Source organism: Ovis aries, chromosome 2 (assembly GCF_016772045.2).
Source record: "Ovis aries strain OAR_USU_Benz2616 breed Rambouillet chromosome 2, ARS-UI_Ramb_v3.0, whole genome shotgun sequence".
NCBI lineage: Eukaryota > Metazoa > Chordata > Mammalia > Artiodactyla > Bovidae > Ovis > Ovis aries.
In genome coordinates, this window is record NC_056055.1 from 36,581,330 (window position 1) to 36,601,865 (window position 20,536).

General features: G+C 41.9%; 1 long non-coding RNA gene across 1 annotated transcript in view; it reads right to left on the reverse strand.

The window, feature by feature from the left end:
• The window catches only part of LOC105607182 (uncharacterized), a 36,713-nt gene extending 19,387 nt beyond the window's left edge, over positions 1 to 17,326 (reverse strand). Inside the window, exon 1 of the long non-coding RNA XR_006058941.2 lies at positions 17,067 to 17,326. This is a non-coding gene — a long non-coding RNA (uncharacterized LOC105607182). The remainder of the gene's footprint in view (positions 1 to 17,066) is intronic.
• Positions 17,327 to 20,536: the final 3,210 nt, after the last annotated feature.

Genomic DNA, 20,536 nt, shown 5'->3' on the forward strand with positions numbered 1-20,536 from the left:
CTTGCCCTGGCTTCTAAGATCCACGCAAAAGGGAGCCTAAGGTGGGGCACCCTTCGATATTCAAGTGGGCGCCGGAGGCCTAACGTAGATGGTGTCTCGAAGTTTTATTGGTTTTCCCCATAAACCAAGTTATTCAGCCTCTTTTCTCCACCTAAATTTCCTACTATACTATTTCTTCCTAATCTAATCTTACATCGCTAAATAAATAAGTTTTTCCTCACCTATCCATCTCCCCTTCGAATCACCCTGGATCCACTGGGGCTGGATCCCGGCAGAGAAAGTATAGGCATACCTCATTTTATCATGCTTCACTTTGCCACACTTCAAGATACTGTTGTTGTTTTATTTTTCACAAGCTGAGGGTTTGTGACAACCCCCTGTTGAGCAAGTCTATCAGCACCACTTTTCCAACAGCATTTGCTCACTTCATATCTCTGGCACATTCTGGCAATTCTTGCAATATTTCAAACTTTTTCAACATTATAGTATTAGTTATGGTGATCCATTATCAGTGATGTTACTATTGTAATTGTTTTGGGGTACCACAAACCACACCCATACGAAATGGAGAACTTACCAGATGTGTGTTCTGACTGCTCCACTGACCAGATGTTTCCCATCTCTCTCCCTCTCTTTGGGCTTCCCTATTTCTTGAGGCAACAATATCGAAATTAAGCAAATTAACAACCCTATAATTGGCCTCTACATATCTCTCACTTTAAATAAAAAACTAGAAATGATTCAGTTCAGTGAGAAAGGTATGTCTAGAGCTGAAAGAGGCCACAAGCTAGGCCTCTTGCCCCCAAACAGTTAGCCGAGTTATGAATGCAAAGGAAAAGTTCTCAAAGGAAATTAAAAGGGCTTCTAGAGTGACTACACAAATGGTATGAAGGTTTAACAGCCTTATTGCTGATGTGGTGAAAGTTTCAGTGGTCTGCATAGAAGATCCAACCAGCCACAACATTCTCTTGAGCCAAAGCCTAATCCAGAACAAGGCCCTAACTCTTTTCAATTCTATGAAGGCTGAGAGAGGTAAGGAAGCTGCAGAAGAAATGTCTGAAGCTAGCAGAGGTTTGTTCATGAGATTTAAGGGGAGAAGCCATCTCCATAACATAGTGCAAGGTCCAGTAGCAATGCTAAAGTAGAAGCTGCAGTAAGTTGCGCAGAAGATCTAGCTAAGTTAATATATGAAAGTGCCTAAAAAGTAAATTTTCAGTGTAGACAAAACAGCCTTCTATTGGAAGGTGCCATCAAGGATTTTCATAGCTAAAGAGAAGTCAGTGTCTGGTTATGAAGCTTCAAAGGACAGGCTGACTCTCTCATTAGGGGCTAATGCAACTAGTAACTTTAAGTTGAAGTCAGTGTTTATTTACCATTCCAAAAATCTTAGTGCCTTTAAAAATTATGTTCAATCTCCTCTGCTTACACCCTATCAATTAAACAATAAAGCCTCTATGACAGCACATTTGCTTACAACATGGTTTGCTAAATATTTTCAACCCACTATTGAGATCACAAAAGAGAGTCCTTTCAAAATTTTACTGCTCACTGACTCACCTGGTCACCCAAGAACTCTGACAGAGATGTACAACGAGATTAATGTTTTCATGCCTGCTAACACACATATCCATTCTGCAGCCCATGGTTCAAGAATTTTCAAGTCTTGAGAAATACACTTCATAAAGCTATAGCTGCCATTGGTAGTGATTCCTCTGATGGATCTGGCCAAAGTAAATTGAAAACCCTCTGAAAATGATTCCCCATTATAGATGCCATCAAAAATGTTCACGATTCATAGGAAGAGGTCAAAGTATCGACAGAGGTTTGGAAAAGTGACTTCAACCCTCATGGATGACTTTGAGGGGTTCAAGATTTCATGGAGAAAGTAACTACAGATGTGGTAGAAATATCAAGAGATTAGAATTAGAAGGGGAGACTGAAGATGTGCCTGAATTGCTGCAATGTCATGATAAAATTTCATCATGAGGTTGGTGCTTCTTATGGACAAGCAAAGAAAGTGGCTTCTTGAGATGAAATCTACCCCTGGTGAAGATGCTATGAGGATTGTTGAAATGACAATATAGCATTTAGAATATTACATAAAGTTAGTTGATAAAGTAGCAGAAGATTTTGAGAAGATTCACTCCAATTTTGAAAGAAGTGGGTAAAATGCTATCAAATAGCATTACATGCTACAGAGAAATTGTGAAAAGAAGAGTCAATTGATATGGCAAACTTCATCGTTGTCATTTTAAGAAACTGCCACAGCCACCCCTAGGCTTCAGCAATCACCACCCTGATCAGTCAGAAGCCATTGACATTGAGGCAAGACCCTCCACCAGCAAAAAGATTACAACTAGCTGAGAGCTCAGATAATGGTTAGCATTTTTAGCAATAAAGCATTTTTAAATTAAGGTATGTACATTTTTTAGACATAATGCTATCACACTTAATAAACTACAGTATAGTGTAAACTTAACTTCTCTATGCTCTGTGAAACCAAAATAATTCATGACTATTGCAATATTCTTTATTGCAGTGGCCTGGAACTGAACCTCTAATATCTCTGAAGTATGCCTCTTTTTGACAAAATCCAACATCTTTTCCTGACAGAAACACTCAGCAAACTAGGAAAATAAACTTCTTCAGCCTTGTCAATAGCATATTAACAAGAAAAACCTACAGTTATCATGCCTAATGAGCAACAAATGAAAACTTTGCCCCCAAAAATCAGGAAAATATCTTACCATTTCTATTCAACACTGCATTGGAGGTTCTACCCTGAGCAATTAAGCAGAGAAATAAAATAATAAGCATATATAAATTGGAAAGGAAGAATCAAAACCATCTGTATTCTCGTCTATAAAATCTACAGAACACACAAACTATTAGAGCTAACAAGTGAGTCCAACCAAGTTGTAGGATACAAAATCAACTATTTCTTTAATCTAGCAATGAGCAATCAAAAAGGAAAATAAGGGCTTTCCTGGTGGCTCAGTGGTAAAGAATCTGCCTGCCAACGCAGGAGACACAAGTTCAATCCATGATCTGGAAGGATCCCACATGCTGCAGAGCAACTATGCCCATTTGCCACAACTTTTGAGCCTGTGCTCTAGAGCCCAGGAACCACAACTACTGAGTCCACGAGCTACAAATACTGAAGCCCGTGCCCTAGAGCCCATGCTCCACAAGAGAGGCCACTGCAATAAGTCTGCGCGCTTCAATTAAGAGTAGCCCCCACTCGCTGCAACGAGAGAAAAGCCCATGCAGCAACCAAGACCCAGCAGAACTGAAAACAAATAATTTTTTTAATCAATTTAAAAAATGAAATTGAGAAAATTCTATTTACAATAGCATCACAAACAATAAAATACTCAGTGATTTAACAAAATAAGAAGATGGCGGAGGAATAGGATGAGGAGACCACTCTCCCCCACAAATTCATCAAAAGATCATTTGAACGCTGAGCAAATTCCACAAAACAACTTCTGAACCTTGCTGGAAGACACCAGGCACCCAGAAAGGCAACCCATTCTCTTCAAAAGGACGTAGGACAAAATATAAAAGATAAAAAGAGACAAAAGAGTTAGGAACGGAGACCCATCCCAGGGAGAGAGTCATGAAGGAGAAGTTTCCACACACCAGGAAACCCTCTCACCGGCGGGTTTGTGGGGAGTTTTGGAATCTCAGAGGGCAACATAACTGGGAGGGAGAAAAAAACAAACAAACAAAAAGCCCACAGATTACGTGCCTCAACTCCCAGCAGAGAAGTAGCCCAGATGCTCACGTCTGCCAGCAGCGAGCGGGGGCTGAACAGGGAGGTGTGGGTTGCATGCTTAGGGTAAGGATGGGGCCTGAATACCCTGAGGACAACCTGAGGGAGCTAACGTGAGAGAGCAACCCAAACTGTGGGATAGCCAGAGAGAGAGGGAAAAACAGAGAGAGAGAGAGAACTTTCCCATGAAAAGCTCTAAGGCAGAGCCTGGTCCGCTCATGGAACAAAGGACTGAGCAAATACCAGAGGAGAGCTAGCCAGCTGCAGACCAGCCCATTCCCCGCCAGAGGCAGAGAGGCAGGCAGGCGACAGCCAGAGCGGGAAGGCAAGGGGCAATCAGGGCCCCAGAGACGGCATCCGCCACGAAACTGTGAGCAGGCTCCCAGTTGCTAACCAAGTCTTCCTGGGATCCTGGACGGTTGACACCGCCAGGAGGGTTGCAGTCAGAGATCAGCTCCCCAGAGGAGACACACGCCACACCTGAGAGCGCTCTCCCTGCGCACCCAGGAAACCAAGGGGCTGGGAAGGGGGAGGTGGTAAGATGCACCGCCCACCTGGGAGAGTGCACCTGGTCACCTGAGCCATTCAGACCTGGGAAGGGCACAGAACGTACGCCTAGCCGAGTCTGTGCCTTTGTGGAGTACCTGAGAACCTGAACAGCCTATACCTGGCAAGTGCATGCAACCCAGGACCCACTTTAGATAGTTCCCCTGCAGAGCAACCTGGAGCCTGAGTAGACTGGGAAAGCACAGAGGCCATAGGGGGGCATACCCAGTGTGGCCCAGGCACTGTGAGCACTCCCCACACACGCTAGTGATATTTGTTTGCAGCGTTCCTCCCTCCCCACAGCACAACTGAACAAGTGAGCCTAAGTAAGTGACCACCTTCGCCCCCTTGTGTCAGAACGGAAATTAGACACTGAAGATACCTGCAAACAGAGGAAGCCAAAATAAACAAAGAAGAGGCAACCGCTTTGGAAGTGACAGGTGCCACAGATTAAAACCCTGTAGCTAGCATTGACTACATTGGAAGGGGCCTATAGACCTTGAGAAGAAGTATAAGCCGGAACAAGGAACTATCTGAAACTGAACTGACCCGACCCTACCCTCAACAGCTCCAGAGAAATTCTTAGACATATTTTACTATTATCATTTTTTAATTAAAAAAATTTTAAATTTATTAATCCTTTTTCACTTTTATAACCTATTACCTTGCAAGAAAAATAAGATCCTATTTTTAAAACAATTTCATTTATATATTTTTTAATAATTTTTGAGATGTTTTGTTTTTATAATACTTTTGATTGTTTTTGAGATCTAAACTCTACTCTAGATTTTTAATCTTTGCTTTTTGGTATTTATCAATTTTGTACCTTTAAGAATCCAATCTTCAAAGTGTGATTACTGGCTTGATTGCTCTCTCCCTTTTGACTCTCCTTTTTCTCCCCTAGGTCACCTTTACCCCCTCCCTCTCCCTTCTCTTCTCTACCTAACTCTGTGAATCTCTTTGGGTGTTCTGGGCTGTGTAGAACACTTAGTGAACTAATTACTGGCTAGATCTGTCTCTCTCCTTTTGACTCCCTCTTTTCTCCTCCTAGTCACTTCTATCTCCTTCCTCCCTCTTCTCTTATGTAACTCTGTGAACCTCTCTGAGTGTTCCAAACTGTGGAGAGTACATAAGGAATTGATTACTGGCTAGATTTTTCTCTCCTCTTTTGATTCCCCCTCTTCTCCTCCTGGTCACCTCTATCTCCTTCCTCCCTCTTCTCTTATCCATGTAACTCTGTGAACCTCTCTGGGTGTCCCTCATTGTGGAGAGGGACATTTCACCATTAACTTAGACGTTTTATCATCGGTGCTGTATGGATAGAGAAGTCTTGAGGCTACTGTAAGAATAAGACTGAAAGCCAGAGGCAGGAGGCTTAAATACAAAACTTGAGAACACCAGAAAACTCCTGATTCTAGGGAACATTAATCGACAAGAGCTCATCCAAAAGCCTCCATACCTACACTGAAACCAAGCTCTACCCAAAATCCAATAAGTTTCAGAGCAAGACATACAAGCTAATTCTCCAAAAATGCAGAAACATAACCCTGAGCATTAAAATACAGGCAACCAAAAGTCACACCAAACCCACAGACACCTCAAAGCTCACTACTGGACCCTTCATTGCACTCCAGAGAGAAGAGATCCAGCTCCACCCACCAGAACACCAATGCAAGCTTCCCTAACCAGGAAAACTTGACAAGTCACTTATCTAATCCCACCTACAGGGAGGAACCTCCACAATAAAGAGGAACCACAAACTTCCAGCATACAGAAAGGTCACCCAAAACACAGCAATCTAAACAAAATGAAAAGGCAGAGAAATATTCAGCAGGTAAAGGAACATGATAAATGCCCACCAAACCAAACCAAAGAAGAGGAAATAGGGAGTCTACCTGGAAAAGAATTCAGAAAAATGATAGTAAAAATGACCCAAAATCTTGAAAACAAAATGGATTTACAGATAAATAGTCTGCAGACAGGATTGAGAAGATGCAAGAAATGTTTAACAAGGACCTAGAAGAAATAAAAAAGGCTCAGTCAATAATGAACAATGCAACAACTGAGATCAGAAGCACTCAGGAGGGAACCAACAGTATAACCTCAGAATAACTGAGGCAGAAGATAGGATAAGTGAGGTGGAAGGTACAATGGTGGAAATAAGTAAAGCAGAGAGGAAAAAAGAATTAAAAGAAATGAGGACAACCTCAGAGACCTCTGGGACAATGTTAAATGTCCCAACATCCAAATCATAGGAGTCCCAGAAGAAGACGACAAAAAGAAAGGCCATGAGAAAATACTTGAGATAATAGTCAAAAACTTCCCTAAAATGGGGAAGGAGATAGCCACCCAAGTCCAAGAAACCTAGAGAGTCCCAAACAGGATAAACACAAGGCAAAACACCCCAAGACACATATTAATCAAATTAACGAAGATCAAACGCAAAGAACAAATATTAAAAGCAGCAAGGGAAAAACAACAAATAACACACAAGGGGATTCCCATAAGGATAAGAACTGATCTTTCAATAGAAACTCTTCAGGCCAGAAGGGAATGCCAGGACATACTTAAAGTGATGAAAGAGAAAAACCTACAACCCAGGTTACTGTACCCAGCAAGGATCTCATTCAGCTATGAAAGAGAAATCAACAGACTTATAGACAAGCAAAAGCTGAGAGAATTCAGCACCACCAAACCAGCTCTTCAACAAATGCTAGAGGATCGTCTCTAGATAAGAGACACAAAAAAGGTTTATAAACTCAAAAAAAAAAAAAAGTAAATGGCAATGGGATCATACTTATCAATAATTACCTTGAATGTAAATGGGTTGAATGTCCCAACCAAAAGACAAAGGCTGGTGAATGGATACAAAAACAAGGCTCCTATATATGCTGTCTACAAGAGACCCACCTCAAAACAAAGGACACATACAAACTGAAAGTGAAGGGATGGAAAAAGACATTTCATGCAAATGGAGATCAAAAGAAAGCAGGAGTAGCAATACTCATATCAGATAAAATAGACTTTGAAATAAAGACTGTGAAAAGAGACAAAGAAGGACACTACATAATGATCAAAGGATCGATCCAAGAAGAAGATATAACAACTATAAATATATATGCATGCAACATAGGAGCACTGCAATATGTAAGGCAAATGCTAACAAGTTGAAAGGGGAAATTAACAGTAGCACAATAATAGTGGGACACTTTAATACTCCACTCACACCTATGGATAGATCAACTAAACAGAAAATTAGCAAGGAAACACGAACTTTAAATGATACAATGGACCAGTTAGACATAATTGATATCTATAGGACATTTCACCCAAAAACAATGAATATGATTATCTCAATAGATGCAGAAAAAGCCTTTGACAAAATTCAACACCCATTTATGATTAAAAAAAAAATAAAACAACTCCAGAAAGCAGGCATAGAAGGAACATAGCTCAAGACAGTAAAAGCCATATGTGATAAACCCACAGCAAACATTCCTCAATGGTGAAAAAATGAAAGCATTTCCCCTAAAGTCAGGAACAAGACAAGGGCCCCACTCTCACCACTACTATTCAACATAGTTTTGGAAGTTTTGGCCACAGCAATCAGAGAAGAAAAAGAAATAAAAGGAATCTGGATTGGAAAAGAAGTAAAACTCACTGTTTGCAGGTGACATGATCGTTTACATAGAAAACCCTAAAGGCACCACCAGAAAATTACTAGAGTTAATCAATGAATATAGTAAAGTTGCAGGATATAAAATTAACACACAGAAATCTCTTACATTCCTATACACTAACAATGAGAAAACAGAAAGAGAAATAAAGGAAATAATTCCATTCACCATTGCAACAAAAAGAATAAAATACTTAGGAATAAATCTACCTAAAGAAACAAAAGACCTACATATGAAAACTATAAAACAATGATGAAAGAAATCAAAGAGGACACAAATAGACGAAGAAATATCCCATGTTCATGGATCAGAAGAATCAATATAGTGAAAATAAGTATACTACCCAAAGCAGTCTATAGATTCAATGCAATCCCTATCAAGCTACCAATGGTATTTTTCACAGAACTAGAACAAATAATTTCACAATTTGTATGGAAATACAAAAAACCTCGAATAGCCAAAGCAATCTTGAGAAAGAAGACTAGAACTGGAGGAATCAACCTCCCTGACTTCAGGCTATACTACAAAGCTACAGTCATCAAGACAGTATGGTACTGGCACAAAGACAGAAATATAGATCAATGGAACAAAATAGAAAGCCCAGAGATAAATCCATGCACCTATGGATGCCTTATCTTTGACAAAGGAGGCAAGAATATACAATGGAAAAAAGGCAATCTCTTTAACAAGTGGTGCTGGCAAAACTGGTCAACCACTTGTAAAAGAATGAAACTAGAACACTTTCTAACACCATACACAAAAATAAACTCAAAATGAATTAAAGATCTAAACGTAAGACCAGAAACTATAAAACTCCTAGAGGGAAACATAGACAAAACATTCTCTGACATAAATCACAGCAGGATCCTCTATGACCCACCTCCCAGAGTAAATGAAATAAAAGCAAAAATAAACAAATGGGACCTAACTAAACTTAAAAACTTTTGCACAACAAAGGAAACTATAAGCAAAGTGAAAAGACAGCCTTCAGAATAGGAGAAAATAATAGCAAATGAAGCGACTGACAAAGAATTAATCTCAAAATATACAAGCAGCTCAGGCAGCTCAAGTCCGGAAAAATAAATGACCCAATTAAAAAATGGGCCAAAGAACTAAACAGGCATTTCTCCAAAGAAGACATACAGATGGCTAACAAAGATGAAAAGATGTTCAACATCACTCATTATCAGAGAAATGCAAATCAAAACCACAATGAGGAACCATCTTATGCCAGTCAGGATGGCTGCTATCAAAAAGTCTACAAACAATAAATGCTGGAGAGGGTGTGGAGAAAAGGGAACCTCTTACACTGTTGGTGGAAATGCAAACTAGTACAGCCACTATGGAGAACAGTGCAGAGATTCCTTAAAATACTGGAAAGAGAACTGCTATACGACCCAGCAATCCCACTGCTGGGCATACACACCAAGGAAACCAGAATTGAAAGAGACACATGTACCCCAATGTTCATCACAGCACTGTTAACAATAGCCAGGATATGGAAGCAACCTAGATGGCCACTGGCAGACGAATGGATAAGAAAACTGTGGTAACACCTTGGAATATTACTCAGCCATTAAAAAGAACACATTTTAATCCATTCTCATGAGGTGGATGAAACTGAAACAGAGTGAAGTTGGTCAGAAGGAAAAACAGCAATAGTAACACCAAATATTAACACCAATATTATCAAAATTACCAATAATACAAAACACCAGTATTAGCACATATACATGGAATTTAGAAAGATGGTAATGATAACCCTGTTTTATCTATTATAATACATTATTATAATATTAATATTAAAAATCATCTATTATACAGAGTGAAGTAAGCTAGAAAGAAAAACACCAATACAGTATCCTAATGCATATATATGGAATTTAGAAAGATGGTAACGATAACCCTGTATGCGAGACAGCAAAGAGACACAGATGTATAGAACAGTCTTTTGGACTCTGTGGGAGAGGGCAAGGGTGGGATGATTTGGGAGAATGGCATTGAAACATGTATAATATCATATGTGAAACAAATTGCCAGTCCAGGTTCAATGCATGGTATAGGATGCTTGGGACTGGTGCACTGGGATGAGCCTAAGGGATGGGATAGGGAGGGAAGTGGGAGGGGGGTTCAGGATGGGGAACACATGTATACCCATGGCTTATTCATGTCAGTGTATGGCAAAAACCACTACAATATTGTAAAGTAATTAGCCTCCAATTAAAATAAATTAATTAAAAATAAAACAAAATAAGTGCAAATCTGAACACTATAACAACAAAATATCATTGAAAGAAATTAAAGAAGACCTAAATAAATGGAAATACATCCCATGTTCACCAATGAGAAGATTCAGTATTAGTAAGATGGCAATACTCCCCAAATTGATATCCAGATTCAAGGCAATCTTCATCAAAATCCTAGCTGCTTGTTTTGCAGAAATTGGAAAGTAGGTTCTAAAATTTCATACGAAAATGCAAGGCACCCAGAATAGCCAAAACAATCTCAAAAAGGAACAAATTTAAAGGACTCACACCTCTAGACTTCAAAAATTAATACAGAGCTACACTAATCAAGGCACTATAGTACTGGCATAAGGATAGACAGGTTAATCCATGATATAAAATTGAGATTCCAGAAATAAACCCATATGTTTATGGAAAACCTAGGTTTGACAAGGATACAAGACAATTCAAAGCAGAAATAGCTTTTTCAACAAAAGGGCAACAGGACATCCACACAGAAAATAATGACATTGTACCTATTCCTCATACCAAATTAAAAATTTAATTCAAAATGGATCAAAGACCTAAATGTAAGAACCGAAACTATAAAACTCTTAAAAGAAAACATATGCATAAAATTTGGTGATTTTAAATTAGGCAATGGTTTTAAAATATGACACAAAGCACTATCAATAGAATTAAAAAATGGATAAATTGGAACTCATCAAAATTAAACACTTTTGTGCTTCAAAGGACTCTATAAAGAAAGTGAAAAAGAGAATGAGAGAAAATATTTTTAAATCATGCATCTGTCAAGAGTCTAGTATCTAAACTATATAAAGAATTTACAATTCAGTAAAAACAAACAAAATAAATTTTTATGAGTAACAGATATGAATAGATATTTCTCCAAAGAAGACATACAAATGTCTACTAAGCACATGAAAAGATGCTTCACATCATTAGTCTTTAGGAAAATGCAAATCAAAAAGCTCAATGAGAGACCATTTCATACCTGCTAGGATGGCTAAAAAAATTAAAAAGATGGTAAGGATATGGAGAAATTGAAACTCTCATGAATTGCTGAAGTATAGCTGCTGTGAAAAACAGTTTGGGAGTTCCTTAAAAAGTTAAACACTGAATTACCATACAACCCAGCAATTCCACTCCTAGGTATATAACCAAAGAAAATTGAAAACATATGTTCATATGAAAAAAATTAAACATGAATGTTTGTGACATTAGCCATAATAGCACAAAAAGTGAAAACTCCCCCCAAATGTCCATCAATGAATTAATGGATAAATGAACTGTGGTATATCCACAGAATGCAATATTATTCAGCTACGGGAAAAAATGAGGTACTGATGAGACATGTGGGACCTGGGACCCTTTGCTACAAGTGCTTGTACCTGGACAACAAATGTCTCCTGGAGAAACAGAATACAAAGATAGATAGGTTGATCCAAAAATATAACTGAGACTCCAGAGATAAACCCATACATTTAGGGCAACTGATTTTTGATAAGGGTACCAAGACAATCCAACGCAGAAAGAAAAGCCTTTTCAACAAAAGGATAACTGCATAGCCAAACAGAAAATAATGATGTTGAACCTATTCCTCACACCAAATTTTAAAAATTAAGTCAAAATGGATCAAAGATCCAAATAAGGACTAAAAATAACTGCATTCATGCAGAGTTGGGGAAAATTATGAACAAAACCAAAAACCCAACTTCTATGTCCCCTGCGCACAATACCACCAGAGAAGGGGCCTAAGTCACCCCATCCTGCCTGATCCTGGACCTGCCCCTACCCTCACCCCATATAAGGTAACAACTCACCTCCACTCAAGGAGTGAACAAAGGAACCTGTTACTTGTTTTGTTCCCTCCTGCTGCAGCATGAGTCCCAATAAAGCCTTATCTAAATTTCTTCTCTGGCCTCTTATCAATTTCCATCGATTTAAAGAGTCTAAGAACCAGCTCTGTTACACCGATGTGTGCTACAACATGAAAGAAAAACCACATACAAAAGGCTATCATGTTGTATGACTCCATTTCATGCAATGCCCCCAAACTTTCAAAGAGACAGAAAGTAGGCTAGTCATTTCCGGGGACGTGGGGGATGGGAGAATGGTGGGGAAAGACTGCTAATGGGTACAGAGTTTGACTGGGGATAATGAGAATGTTCTGGAATTATATGATGCTGATAGCTGCACAACTCTGAATAGATTAAAAAGCATTGTACTGCATAGTGCAAATGGGTGAATTTAAGAAAGCTGAGCACAGAAGAATTGATGCTTTTGAACTGTTGTGTTGGAGAAAACTCTTGATAGTCCCTTGGACTGTGGTTCATGGGATCGCAGGTCAGACACAACTGAGTGACTGAACTGAACTGAATAGTAAATGAATTGTATCTCAATATTTTAAAAAGTCAGACCACACCATTCTTCTCAAAATGCTCCAACAAGTTCATGTCTCAGAGAAAAAGTCAAAGGAACACAAGACTCCCCAGAGCCACTGCTCTGACCACTGCTTTTCTGACCTCAGCTCCCATCACTCTCCCATCCAGCAGCCCCCACCAGTCACACTGCCTCCTTTCTGTTCTTCAAACATACCATCATGCTTCCACCTCAGGGCCTTTGCTCTCAGTTTCCCCACAACCCTGGATTCAAGCCTCCAACACCGGCACAGTTAACTTCTGCACCTCTTGAAGTCTTTGCTTGAATATCCCCTTTTTAGTGAGGTCTATCCTAACTGCATGCCTGTACTCCTTTCCCCCAACCCTGTTACTTTTGCATTTATCCCTGTCTAAAACATAAGCTTCTCTTATTGCTTACTTTGTATTTATGGTCTGTTTCCTCCCACTAGAATCTAAGCCATGTAGCTAGAATTTCTGTCTGCTTCTTCACTGCTCTATGTTTCACAATCTGTGGGCATACAGGAGGTGCTTACTAAATATCTGTTGGTGACCACAAAATAAACAAACATCTACAGGGGTAAACAGGTTTGGAGGACGTGTTCTGAGAATGAAAACATCTTCACAGACATACACACAACTTTGGGAATGAACTTTTTTGAAGACTGTCTACTGCTTGTTATCAAACACTTTTTCAAGCCTAAGAGATGTCAGATATTTTCTGACACCTGCTGTTTAATTACTGTGACCATGCATGAAAGCAACGGGCCCCAGGCCCTTTTCTTTCAGCAGCTGAGTATGTGAGACTTGCTCAGCTTCGCATCTTTGATGCTCACATTTCGCCTGTACTTCTTCCTTGGTTTCACACAGTGACACAAGCTGCTGGGAAACTCTCTCTGCCTCTCTCAGGACATCTGTGCTTTGAGTCTAACTCTGGGCCAGCTCTGCAGACTGAAGACACTCTGGGTGTGCCTGTCAACAGGAGGAGAAGCGCTCCAGCAGGAACCCCACACCACCTGACCTCACAGCCTCCTAAGCTCAAGACAGCATCTTTGTTGTGCTTAAATGAGCCTTCCATGTGCTCCCGACAGGGGCACACATAATTAAATGTACTAACATTTAAGAGCAGGCTTAACCCACAGACTTTTCTATTATCATTTTTAAGTTTTGATTCATCCACTCTAGAGATTCAGCCTGTCTTTGATGGAGACTTAAAACATGAGAGAGAAGTTTCTTGGGCGTCCAAAAAATCATAACGCTTTTGGGAAATTGAGTCTTAGCATGAAGAAATCCCTCTGTGTTCTGCCATCTCCATTCTCTATTTTTCAGATAAAATAGCTATTACTTTGTGTCTGTGTGGAGCACAGCGAAAAGGAAACTCAGATTTCAAAGAACCATCTCTGTCACCTTCAAAATCTTTTTGTCCTTGGGTATCCTAAAATGTCTATCCTCTCTAGTCACAAAAATGTTTTCTCTGCAGCAGCTGACCCTATCTATGTTAATGATTTTAACAACTTACTGACTGGAGATGTATGAATACGTCTCTTGTTACCCTAACATTACTGAGCAGGGTGTTTCAATACTCACTTACATAACAAATCACCAGCCACAGACATTAGTTTCTGCAAAAGTCCTCCAGTCAATAACATGTTACGTGTTAGTTGCTCAGTTGTGTCTGACTTTTTGTGACCCCATGGACTGTAGTCCTCCAGGCTCCTCTGTCCATGGGATTTCCCTGGCAAGAATACTGGAGTGGGTAGCCATTCCCTTCTCCAGGGGATCTTCCCAACCCAGGGATCAAACCCAGGTCTCGAGCATTGCAAATGGAATCTTGACCGTCTGAGCCACCAGGGAAGTCCCCAATAATGTGTTAAGTAGCACCTATAATACAAATTTATATCATCCAGAATACAGCCCCAACACACCTGTTTTTGGTTCACTTAAGTATCCCACAGGTCCTTCAGGTTCTATCCAAGACTCTTATTATCTCTCCACCAAAACACAAAATTTTTTTAATTTTTAATTTTAAAAAATTAATAAGAAATAAGAAACCCTGGTATTGCCAGGCCTTACTAATAGCATTACTTTCTCCCACTCAAGGAAACTAGGAAATTCAAAATCAAACTTGGCTCTCTTCTCTGGCTCTATGCAAATTCTGTCAGTCAATGAGTCATTTGCTTTGACCCCATTTTAATGAACTTCCAAATTTGTCCTGGCCATATATCTTCTGAAGAAAGATTACCTGCTGCTCACACTTAAAAGGAAACAGTGGGGACTTCCTTCTCACGGTTTGAAAGCTGACTGCCCTCTATTCCCACTTTGAAAACACTAATTACTCAGGTGACCAAGAAAATGAAACCAGTTGTTCTCCCCAATCCCTGCCATCTGCCCTGGCACTGGGCCTGGGTTCTATCTTGTGCTAAGCAAGATCTGGCTCCTTTACCAAACCAAACTTGGGTCCATTCACCCAACATACAACAATGCCAACATACAACATATATACAACAACATATAATGACATGCAACAACTGGGCTGTGGGGAAGGAAAGTATAGTGTTGACTGCAAGGCACACTTCAGTGTTCTTGCCTGGAGAATCCCAGTGATGGGGGAGCCTGGTGGGCTGCCGTCTATGGGGTCACACAGAGTTGGACACGACTGAAGCGACTTAGCAGCAGCAGCAAGGCACCCAAGATGGGGCCAATCAAGAACAGGCAGCTCATGCTCAAAAGACCCAAACCCCCTGATGCCTTTCAGGGTAGATTTTTTAAAAACGATGTGAGGGAGAGGATCACAGGGTCTTTCATCAGCTGGTGCACAATTCTCTGACTGGTTGATGGGGAAGTTAACAGGGTGATTTCAGGAATCATAATCATCAGCCTGCTGGTTCCAATCAGTCTGGGGTTTCTGTGCTAGTGATCAGCATGCGGTTGACTTCTTCCACCTGGTGGCGGTTTTAAGTATCTGCAAAATAACTTAATGATATGGCACAGGATATTAACTATAGCGCTTGGGGAGGAACTAAAGGTCCTTTGTTTTATGGCTGAACTATTATTATTCTGTCTTGCTCGACTGTTTGTTTTTGCATTTTCTCACTTCCCTGATTAAATTGCTCTTTGGAATTCAGGGAAGGTCTAAATGGCTAAAGCTCTTCTACAAAAATGTTGCAGGGACACAGGGCATCTGTTCCTGGGAAGGCCCTGCAGGATCCTGCTTAGTTTCAGCCCTATCACTTCCAGCCTATGTGAGCCTGGATGTGATGTTATATGCCATGCATGCAATAACAACATTCCCAGGTGGCTCAGTGGTAAACAATCCACTGCCAATGCAGGAGACACAGCAGTCTCAGGTTCAGTCCCTGGGTGGGGAAGATCCCCTGGAGGAAGAAATAGCAACCCACTCCAGTATTCTTGCCTAGGAAATCTCATGGACAGAGGAGCCTGGCAGGGTCCTCTATAGCCCATGGGGTTGCAAAGAGTGGGACACGACTGAAGTGACTGAGCATGGCATAAGAGGAGCACATGGTACATATGCAATAGCACAGAAATCAAACCTATAAATATAAGTTATCCTAAGAAAGTATGGTATATAAATGCATAAGTCAGTAGAGACCCATAGGTTGACCCATTCTATTGAGCTCAGCCTATCTAGATCTCTAAGAAAGACTGCGCAAATTTGGTAGGTTCCATTTTTACTGTCATGGAGGACTACACTATGGGAATTTCCCACAAGTGTAGCTGCTGTGTCCCTCTCCCATTTCACCACCATGTTGCCTCCTCAAAGTGGGCAAATGAGGCTCATGGTTCCCCAAGGTCCAGACCTAACTCTGAAGCCCAGCCAGGGCCAAGGCTGTCCAAATCAAGATGCAGGTCCCATCCCATCGTCCAATAAAAGATAAGGCCCAGAGAGCTGAGAAATCTGTTTTCTGGTGCACATACGTTACTCTCAACAAAAACATTATTTCTTCACAAACACAGATGCATTGTTCTGAACCCTAAGTGTGAACCAGGAATTGGAGCTTAGAGAGGCTTTACATTTAGAGCTCTAGGTTCAGCTACTGTCCCACTCCTCCTAAGGAGACGACTCTCTGCACCCAAGATTCGCTTTCTAAAAAGACCTTATATTAAGGAGACTGCAGCTGGAAGTAACTGGACTAGACACCGACGGCCACGCTTTGCCAAATGAATAGGAACGAAGGACTGGGCTGCCCTCAAGTGGGAAACCCGCAAATTGCAGCGACGCTTCCAATCAGTTACACTTTAGTTCCAGAAACTGAACCGGGTTTCCATTCTCAGCTAGCAGAAATGCCCCTCCTTGAGAACCGCTAGGGAGGAAACTGAGGTGTGGATCCTTTTACTATCACCGCGGCGCGCTGAGAGAACAGGCGAACCCATCGTCTCCCAACCCCCCGACCCTATAAAGCACCTCGTTAAATGCAGATTCTGGGTCCTCACCGCGGACACTTTGATTTAGCGAGCCAGCAGGAGTGAGCACCTGGAGTTCTGGTGTCTAACCACGTGGTTCGGATCATCTGGCAGATTTGGAGATTGTGGGCTGGGAAGCGACTTTCTGTTACCCTTCCCGGGTCCCGAGCTGTGGGTCCTGGGAACCCCGAATCCGCAGTCCTTCTTGTGACCTTTCTCGCAGCCCCCAGCCGCCGCTTTAGCGTCTCCCCACCAGCCACTGCGGAACCCCACCCACCAGCCCGGGTCTGCCCCGGGTCAGCCCAGCCAACGTGGTTTCCATGGCGACCCGGGCTGCGCCGGGTGCCGCTTCCCTCGCGCGGTGTGAGGTGGCATCTTTTCTGACCCAGCGCCCACCTCCCCGACCGAGAAGGGAAATTCTAGTCCAGGATAGTCAAGCTAAAAAGTAACTTTGTTACTATTATTGAGTATTTCTTGTGCCCATTTTTTATTTAAAATAAGATGTAAGAGTTTTGTTTTTGCCAGGGTGGGGGGTCGCGGAATTCGTGCGACCTGTCTTCTTAGTACTATGTAACATCTCAAATTCAGATTCAAACTCTTGGGATAGACTGTCCCCCGCCCCAGCTGAAGGAATTAATAATTTCGACTTGCCTTAGAGACTTACCTTTCTTTGCACAGCCCTCCCGTGGTACCAGAACACCTAGGTGTGTGGTTTTTGTCTAGCAACCTCGGGAAACACCGAGGTGATTCCCAGACCGTGGGCTTCCTGTTCCTTCTGTACTCTCCAATCTGCCCTTCTTGCCAAGGACTGCTGCCTCTGCTGAACCCGATGGAGGAGGTCAGGTTCTTAAGGGCCCCGGGAGCGAATGCGGAGACTGTATTCTCAGAAGCATCTGGGCTGAGCTAGGCCCTCAGAAGTTCCTCGTTATTCTAATCAAGGAGCCCAGGCATACTCTAATCAACTTCCTTTAGGAGAAGGCCACATCTGGGTATACTTTCAAAAGGAGCATGATCCAACACCCCAGGTCCGGTCAGCTTTTCTTTTTGGTCATCCATGAGGACTGCTGAGTCATGGTGCTTCCTTGGGGCGTTTAGCAGTTCAAGATGGCTGGAGGCTGAGTGAAAATCTAGGCACCTCTGAAATCCTGTTGATATGTGGAATAAATGACCTTCAGAATGACCAGCTGTGGAGGATACTGGGAAGTGTCTAGTACTGCATGGTCATCTCATAAACACGGAGATGTGAAGACAAGGTTTGACTACTCTTGTTTTGTCACACAGTAGCATTTTCAATAGCTAAGTGTAAGCGTTTGGCAATCTTCTGAAAAATTAACTAGATACTTTCAGAGATGGAGTGGATCCATTTTGTTCAGAGTTTTCAGAGCCAGACATCACAGAAGACCATCTCACAGTCTCTGTGTAGGGAACCATCCATTCTTCATTAAAGAAGTGAGTGTGCGTGCTAAGTTGCTTCAGTCACGTCCAACTCTTCGCAGCCCTATGGACTGTAGCCCCGCCAGGCTCCTCTGTCCATGGGATTCTCCAGGCAAGAATACTGGAGCAGGTTACCGTGCTCTCCTTCAGGGATCTTCCCAATCCAGAGGTCGAACCTGCGTCTCTTACATCTCCTGCATTGGCAGGAGAGTTCTTTACTACTAGCGCTGAAGAAGGGAAGAAGCAGATCACCCAGACTGAACTAACTCCATCTTGCACTTTTAATGAACTCTGGACTACATATCTGGTGACCATGGAGATAACATACCAATGATGGAGCAGGCCCCCCAGAAGGATAAACACCAGACCAGGCTGACCTCATACCCAGACTCCCTGGAGAAGAAAAGTACGATAACTCACTGTGTTATTGAATACCTTCTGTAATCTTAATGGTGCCTAGTAATGTGGGCTGCACTGCATGGCTAGTTGACCTTCAGAATGTGAAACATGACTAACTTAATTGTATCTCCTTCTAACATTTTCCAGAGCAGACTTGAGAAAATTGGGAATGTGGGCTTGGGCATGTACACACTAGGTATAAAAGGCTGACACAAAAAACAGTCAGGGTACCTGGCTTGGACCCATTTATTACACTGAATAAACTGTGCTTCATTATCTGCACTGTCCTTCTGAGTGAGTTTGTTTCCCGGGGTGTCTGGCTACAACAGCGCCACCTGGGAAGTCCCATTAAAGAAGCAGCGCTAGAGAATTTTCTTCAGTCTAAGAGCTGACCAAACTGTACTGTAGAGCTGTGTAAGACTTCAGTTCGGCTCAGTCCAGTTCAGTCGCTCAGTCGTGTCTGACTCTTTGCAACCCCGTGAATCGCAGCACGCCAGGCTTCCCTCTCCATCACCAACTCCCGGAGTTTACCCAAATTCATGTCCATCGAGTCGGTGATGCCATTCAGCCATCTCATCCTCTGTCATCCCCTTCTCCTCCCGCACCCAATCCCTCCCAGCATCACGGTCTTTTCCAATGAGTAAACACTTTGCATGAGGTAGCCAAAGTATTGGAGTTTCAGCTTCAGCATCAGGCCTTTCAAAGAACACCCAGGACTGATCTCCTTTAGGATGGATTGGTTGGATCTCCTTGCAGTCCAAGAGACTATCAAGAGTCTTCTCCAACACCACAGTTCAAAAGCAACAATTCTTCGGTGCTCAGCTTTTTTCACAGACCAACTCTCACATGACCACTGGAAAAACCATAGCCTTGACTAGACAGACCTTTGTTGGCAAAGTAATGTCTCTGCTTTTGACTATGCTATCTAGGTTGATCATAACTTTCCTTCCAAGGAGTAAGCGTCTTTTAATTTCATGGCTGCAATCACCATCTGCAGTGATTTTGGAAGGTGAAGGAAGGTGAAGTCGCTCAGTCGTGTCCGACTCTTTGTGACCCGGTGGACTGTAGCCTACCAGGCTTCTCCATCCATGGGATTCTCCAAGCAAGAATACTGGAGTGGGTTACCATTTCCTTCTCCAGGGGATCTTCCCAACCCAGGAATCAAACCCAGGTCTCCCACATTGGGGGCAGACGCTTTAACCCCTGAGCCACTAGGGAAGACCAATTACTTGCAGTGATTTTGGAGCCCCCAAAATAAAGTCTGACACTGTTTGCCCTGTTTCCCCATCAATTTGCCATGAAGTGATGGGACCAGATGCCATGATCTTTGTTTTCTGAATGCTGAGCTTTAAGCCAACATTTTCACTCACCTCTTTCACTTTCATCAAGAGGCTTTTTAGTTCCTCTTCACTTTCTGCCATAAGGGTGGTGTCATCTGCATATCTGAGGTTATTGATATTTCTCCCAGCAATCTTGATTCTAGCTTGTGCTTCTTCCAGTCCAGCGTTTCTCATGATGTACTCTGCATAGAAGTTAAATAAGCAGGGTGACAATATACAGCCTTGACGTACTCCTTTTCCTATTTGGAACCAGTCTCTTGTTCCATGTCCAGTTCTAACTGTTGCTTCCTGACCTGCA